We start from the raw sequence: 7439 nt of genomic DNA, 5'->3' as shown, positions 1-7439 counted from the left end.
CCCGATTTGTATCCCTTTAATTTCTTTTTCTTGCCTAGTAGCTCTGGCTAAAACTTCCAGAACTATATTGAATAGCAGTGGTGAGAGTGGGCATCCCTGTCTGGTACCAGATCTCAGCGGAAATGCTTCCAACTTTTCCCCATTCAATAGGATGTTGGCCGTGGGTTTTTCATATATTGCTTTGATTGTATTGAGGAATGTTCCTTCCATACCCAGTTTGCTTAGAGTTTTCATCATGAAAGGGTGTTGTATTTTATCAAATGCTTTCTCTGCGTCTATTGAGAGAATCATATGGTTTTTCTTCTGCCGTCTGTTAATGTAGTGTATTACGTTGATTGTTTTGTGGACGTTGAACCATCCTTGCATACCAGGGATAAATCCCACTTGGTCTGGGTGGATGATCTTTCTGATGTGTTGTTGCATTCTATTGGCCAGAATTTTATTGAGGATTTTTGCATCTATGTTCATCAGGGATATTGGTCTGTAATTCTCTTTCAATGCTGCATCTTTCTCTGGCTTAGGAAATGAGGTGATGCTGGCTTCATAGAAAGAATTTGGGAGGATTCCCTCTTTTTCGATTGTTCTGAATAGTTTGAGAAGAATTGGAGTTAGTTCTTCTCTAAATGTCTGGTAGAACTCAGCAGTGAATCCATCTGGTCCTGGGCTTTTCTTTGTTGGGAGGGCCTTTATTACTGTTTCAATTTCTGTGTCTATTATGGGTCTGTTTAGGTTTTCTATGTCTTCCTGGCTCAATTTAGGTAGGTTGTATGTGTCCAAGAATCTGTCCATTTCTGATAGATTTCCCTGTTTGCTGGCATACAAGTCCTTGTAGTAATTTCTGATGATTCTTTTTATTTCTGTGGTGTCTGTTGTTATGTTTCCTTTTTCATCTCTGATCCTATTGATTTGGGTCTTTTCTCTTCTTTTTTAAGTTAGTTGGGCCAATGGGGTGTCAATTTTGTTTATTTTTTCAAAAAACCAGCTCCTCGTTTGGCTGATTTTTTGTAATGTTTTTTTGGATTCAATCCTGTTGATTTCTTCTTTGATTTTAATTATTTCCCTTCTTCTACTGGGTTTGGGTTTGGTTTGCTGCAGATTTTCTAGATCCTTGAGATGACTTGAAAGCTCATCTATTTGGTGCCTCTCCAATTTCTTGATGTACGCACCTATTGATAAAAATTTTTCTCTTAACACTGCTTTTGTTGTATCCCATAGGTTTTGGTATGTTGTGCTTTTATCCTCATTTACTTCCAGAAAATTTTTGATTTCTCTTTTAATTTCTTCTATGACCCATTGTTCATTCAGGAGCATGTTGTTCAATCTCCATGTGTTTGCACGTGTTCTAGGGATTCCTGAGTTGCTAATTTCCAATTTCATACCTTTGTGGTCTGAGAAGCTGCATGGTATCATTCTAATTCTCTTGAATTTGCTGAGACTTGCTTTATGGCCTAGTATGTGATCAATCCTAGAGAAGGTTCCATGTGCTGCTGAGAAGAATGTAAAGTCCTTAGATGTAGGATGAAATGTTCTGTAGATATCTGTTAGATCCATTTGGGCTATAGTGTCATTTAAATCTGCTGTCTCCTTGTTGATCTTCTGTCCTGTTGATCTGTCTATCTCTGAGAGTGGAGTATTGAAGTCCCCCAGTACTATTGTATTGGTGTCTAAGTCTCCCTTTAAGTCCCTTAACAAGTCTTTTAAATAAGCTGGTGCCCTGTAATTAGGTGCATATACATTGATAATCGTTATATCTTCCTGTTGAATGGATCCCTTAATCATTAAATAGTGCCCCTCTTTGTCTCTCCTGACAGTTTTTGTGGTAAAGTTTATGTTGTCCGATATTAAGATGGCTACGCCCGCTCTTTTTTCATTTCTGTTGGCATGGTATATCTTTTTCCAGCCTTTCACTTTCAGTCTGTATGGATCATTGTTGGAAAGATGAGTTTCTTGTAAGCAGCAAAAAGATGGGTTTTGTTCCTTAACCCAATCAGCCAATCAGTGTCTTTTAACTGGACAGTTCAAGCCATTAACATTCAATGTGACTATTGAGAAGGAGTAACTTTGCCCTGCCATTTGCCAAAGATATTTTCTAATATCTGGTTTGAGATTCCTGTGATCTTTTGCTGTGAGGTTTCCTTCCTTTACCTTCTTTCATATTGGTGACCGTGTTTCTGTGTTTCTGTATGTAAGACATCTTTAAGCATCTTTTGCAGGGCTGGACGAGTGGCGACAAATTCTTTCAATTTCTGTTTGCTGTGAAAGGTCTTAATTTCACCTTCATTCACAAATGAGAGCTTTGCAGGATATAATATTCTGGGCTGGCAGTTTTTCTCTCTTAGTACCTGGGCTATATCTCGCCATTCCCTTCTAGCTTGTAGGGTTTCTGATGAGAAGTCAGCTGTAAGTCTAATTGGAGATCCTCTGAGAGTAATCTGGCGTTTCTCTCTTGCACATTTTAGGATCTTTTCTTTGTATTTCACTGTGGTGAGTTTGATTACAACGTGTCGTGGTGAGGATCTCTTTTGATCATGTTTATTAGGGGTTCTATGAGCTTCCTGTACTAGGATGTCTCTGTCCTTCTCCAAACCTGGGAAATTTTCTGCTAGTATCTCACTAAAAAGGCCTTCTGATCCTTTCTCCCTCTCCATGCCTTCCGGAACTCCTAGAACACGAATGTTGGGTTTTTTAATAGTATCCTGTAGATTCCTGACAGTATTTTTTAGATTTCTGATTTCTTCTTCTTTTCTTTGATTTGACTGTTTCCTTTCCTGTTCTCTGTCTTCTAATTCCGATATTCTCTCTTCTGCTTCACCCATTCTGTTTTTAAGGCTCTCTAATGTGTTTACCATTTGATCTATTGAGTTCTTCATTTCATTGTGGTTTTTTGTCACTATCTAAGTTTCCTGTTCTACTAGTTGTTTCATTTCATTTTGATTCCTCCTTAATATTTCATTTTCACGGGAGAGATTTTCTATCTTGTCCATTAAGGATTTCTGTAGTTCAAGAATTTGTTTTTGAGAACTTCTTAATGTTCTTATCAATTTTTTGAGATCTGCTTCTTGCATTTCCTCTATCTCTTCATCTTCATAATCTTGCATTGGCGTGTCTTGTTCACTTGGGGGCGTCATAGTGTCTTCCTTGCTCTTGTTACCTCGGCTTCTATGTTTGTTGTTTGGCATGTTGGAGATAATTTATGGTGTTTTTTTTTTTTTTTTGCTGTGGTGTTTTTTTTCTCGTTATACTATGCCTCTAAGTGAGCTGTCTGCTTTGTTGGATCCTTAGGGGCTGTGATGGGTGTGGCCAGAGAGCTATGCTTGATTCTTGAGGTTTAAGGCTGTGCAAAGAGCGACTCTCCCAGATTGCTCACTCCCTTGCTCCTTGCTGGATCTCTCTCTTTTTTTTTTTTACTTAGTTGGGAGTGGAGTTGAGGGTAGTTGAAATCTGGCCTCTGTGAGTATTCGTTTGATCTACCCCTGGGACCACACAAAGAGTTTATGCAGCCCTCAATGTGTTCTCGAGTTTCTCTAAAGTTACTGAGTTTGGCTGCGCTTTACATATGTAAAATCGCGGTGCTCTTTGTTTTGCTTGGTGAGTGAAGGGAGAGGCCTCTGTCCCCCCCCCCCCCCCCATGTCTCGGGTTCCTGAGGTCTTTGTCTTACCCTCCTCCGTTGGTTCCCGCGCTGGTGAGATTCTGTGGCTCTGGCTCGTCTCCCGCTGCTCGGCTCGTCTCGGTTGGTTTTCCACGCGGTGGGCTCCCTGTAAGTCCTCTGTGTCACATCCACTAGATCCGGAAGCGTTTCCTCTGCAGTTTTTTTCTTGAGTGTTTTCCTGAGGCTACAGTAATTCCACTTTTATGAAACTTTATTTTCCCAAACTAAGGCGCACGTCCTCACTATCTGCCATCTTGGCTCCGCCCTCAAACACTGAGTATTATATGATGCTATTAACTAGGAAGAACTAACTACTGATATGATTTTAATAGATGTTTTTTCTTTTTGTAACTTAAAGATACTATATGTCTCTAATGTTTATCTCATGAATTGTTTCTGGGGCAAGATTATTTTCCATGTATTGATTTATTACCTAAATTATGTGTTTTAGCCTCATCTTCAACATTTTATCTGGGAAGTTCCAAGCTGGAGCTGCCCAAGTAATGCTGAATGTCTCTAATGGCAGCACAATTGGTCTTACATGAATCCACACTGCAAATGTCTCTACTTCCTTGGGGAAACTGCAAGTAAGAATTACACCAGTAGGAAATAATCTTCAAAATATTGTTTGGTATAAATTTCCTAAAATTTAAAAATTGTTGAAAAACTGTAATTTGGCCCTTTAAAAATCTTTTCACTTTATATTCTGAGAAAAAAATTGCTCCATTGGCTAGGACATAAGTGGAAACATCTTTATTGTGGTAAAATACACATAACATAAAAATGTCCCCTTTAACCTTATTTAGCTGTGGCACTAAGTAAATCCCACTGTTGTACAACCACAACCACCACCCATTTCCAGAATGTTTTCTTCTTCCTGCACTGAATTCTGTGTCCATTAAACAAGAACTGCACTTTCCTCCCCTCCATCAGCCTCTGACCACCTTCTGAGAGGAGAGTCTTAGAATATCTGTTCTTTGGTGGCTGAATGATTTCACTTAGCATAATACATTCAAGGTTCATGACAGAATTTCCTTCTTGTTTGAGACTGAAAATGATTTCATTGTTTGTGCAGCCCACATTTTGTTTATATACTCATATTGTTGTTGGGTTGCTTCTATTTTTTGACTGTTGTAATAATGCTATTATGGGTTTTGGTGTGCAAATCATTGTGTGAGTTCATGAATTCAACACTTTTTGGCATATACATAGGGGTAGAATAGCTGGATCATATGGTAATTCATGGTAAAACCTGATTGCATGCATAGTTTGGCAATGTACAGATTGCTGTTGAATTGTTGAAAGGGCTTTGAACCCTCATGAATCTGTAACTGTCTGGATCACACGAGGCAGTGACAAATGGGATCTATCTCACACTTCCATCTTGAGGAACCACTCACACATAAAGCATATTTGTGTCAGCTCATACCAGTACACTGTCCCATAATGCATTGTGTTCTTGCAGTACAGGCATCCAAGTAAATAAATCCAAGTAGGGCCGGCGCCGCGGCTCACTAGGCTAATCCTCCGTCTGCGGTGCTGGCGCCCTGGGTTCAAGTCCCGGTCAGGGTGCCGGATTCTGTCCTGGTTGCTCCTCTTCCAGTCCGGCTCTCTGCTGTGGCCTGGGAGGGCAGTGGAGGATGGCCCAAGTGCTTGGGCCCTGCACCAACATGGGAGACCAGGCGGAAGCACCTGGCTCCTGGCTTCGGATCGGCATAGCGGCCATTTGGGGGATGAACCAACGGAAGCAAGACCTTTCTCTCTGTCTCTCTCTCACTGTCTAACTCTGCCTGTCAAAAATAAAAACAACAAAAAAATAATTCCAAGGATAAGGCATAACTCCATATTATACTTTACTCAGACAGCATATTCTGGCTGCAGTAATAAAAATTTAGAGACCTGTACAATAGCTCATTTAGAGAACCACCTTTCAGTGAACAATTAAACATCTATTTCTCTCCACCCTGATGTATTTCATGAAGGTAATTATACGTTTTTCAGTACAGAGGAATACAAAAGGACTGACTGTGGCATAACTATTGGCCACAATAAAATGCATACAGTAAAGAACTGGGTCATAATTCCACATGAATTTTGAGGCAGAGAAAATGCAGTCCAAAATGGACATGACCATGAAAAAGCTCAAGAGCACCAGAATGCTCTGTGTGGCCCTTTGCTCTTGGGAGGCTCTTGGAGTAAGGCTGGTGCCACAAAGGTGCTGGGACTTTTTCCTGTGCCTGAACAGCAGGATCACCATGTATCCACTTGAGAGGGCCATGAGCCCTATATGGAAGACTTCTCTCAAGATCAGCAATGTGGAAAATGTTTGAATTATGAAATAATTCATGGGCCAAATAGAGCAGGATTTAGTGACGTATATTAGGCTGTGTGAGGTCCTATTGGGAGTGGCAATGACGGTGATTATGAAATGACTGCTAACGGACATATAGAAGATGCATAGGAGAAGCAGGGAGCACAGGCTTTGATGTAAGTGTTTACGCTTGAAGTTTGCCAACCAGGAGCGATTGGGGCTGAGGGTGATGGCCTGGAGGACACTCAGCAGGCAGGTGGTATACAGGGAGAGGGCCCGCAGCACCCGGTAGGAGAAGAAGACTGCTTTACATGTGACGTCATCCCAGGAACCCTGAGATCCAAACATGTCCATAGCCTGGCTCACCACAATCATCAGCATCACTAAGTGGATGAGGGCCAAGAGACCAATAGTCATGTCAGTGGGCTTGGGTTTATGATGGAGAAAGTAATTGAGGACGTGGAAGAGAAGAAGGAAGGCATTGGCTGAGACCCCAATGGAAATTTCAGTGTAATAAATGAATTTCATCTCATTGCTTTCATAAATTTCATAATTTTTATTCATATTATAGGTAGAAGAAGTATACATTGTGTGTCTGAGGAGAAAAAAAGAATAATATTTCATCAAATCATTAGCACATTCATCTGTTTCCTCCAACACTCTTGTCATCCTCAACATATGGAGATCAATCCCATTCAACCTATGTGACACTGAAGTCTACTCACAGCCACATCCCTGCCCCAGGACACCTGTGCTTTCTTATGGTTGAATCATGTGTGTCATCGCTGGGTTCCAAAGTCTATAAGCTGTGCTCTTCATGAAATATTACCATAGGGCCATGTGTTTGGAGTGGCTGCTAAGGCAATACTTGGGATGCCTGCATCCCATATCACAGTGCCTAGGTTTGAGGTCTCTCTGTATTCCTCCTTCCTAGAAATGTGTTCCCTAGGAGGGTTAAGCGATGGCTCACATGGCTGGGTCACCTCCACCCATGTCAGAGATGCAGATTGAGCCCCTGATTCCTAGACATGTCCTGGCTTCCTCCAGGCCACTGTGGACTAGTGAATGCGGGGATACATGCTTTCTTCCCCACCCCCAGCACTCAGCCTCTCATATAAAACAATCAAATTTAAAAATGCCATATATCATATAAATATCCTTATTATAGCTTCACTTTTAGATTTTTCAGGGGCACAAGCATTGTCTGATTTGATTTGATCTGATGCATCTTGATAAAGTGTCAGAAATGAAGTAGAATTCTACAACATTTGTTGAAATGGAATGAAAATGGTTATGTAAAAATAATAACACATACATGTACACACAGAGTCTCATAACTTAGAATTTCATAGAGCTAGTTTATATCAATGATATACTTTTTGGTGTATTTATTGCCATAGCGTGTATTCCTATAAGGCATCCATGGAGCACATGTCCTTCAGAGTGAACTCTGGCGTCTGCCTGCTGGGATTTATGTC

This window comes from Lepus europaeus, chromosome 9 (genome assembly GCF_033115175.1).
Source record: "Lepus europaeus isolate LE1 chromosome 9, mLepTim1.pri, whole genome shotgun sequence".
NCBI classification, from domain to species: Eukaryota; Metazoa; Chordata; class Mammalia; order Lagomorpha; family Leporidae; genus Lepus; species Lepus europaeus.
Note: the sequence above shows the minus strand (reverse complement) of the source record.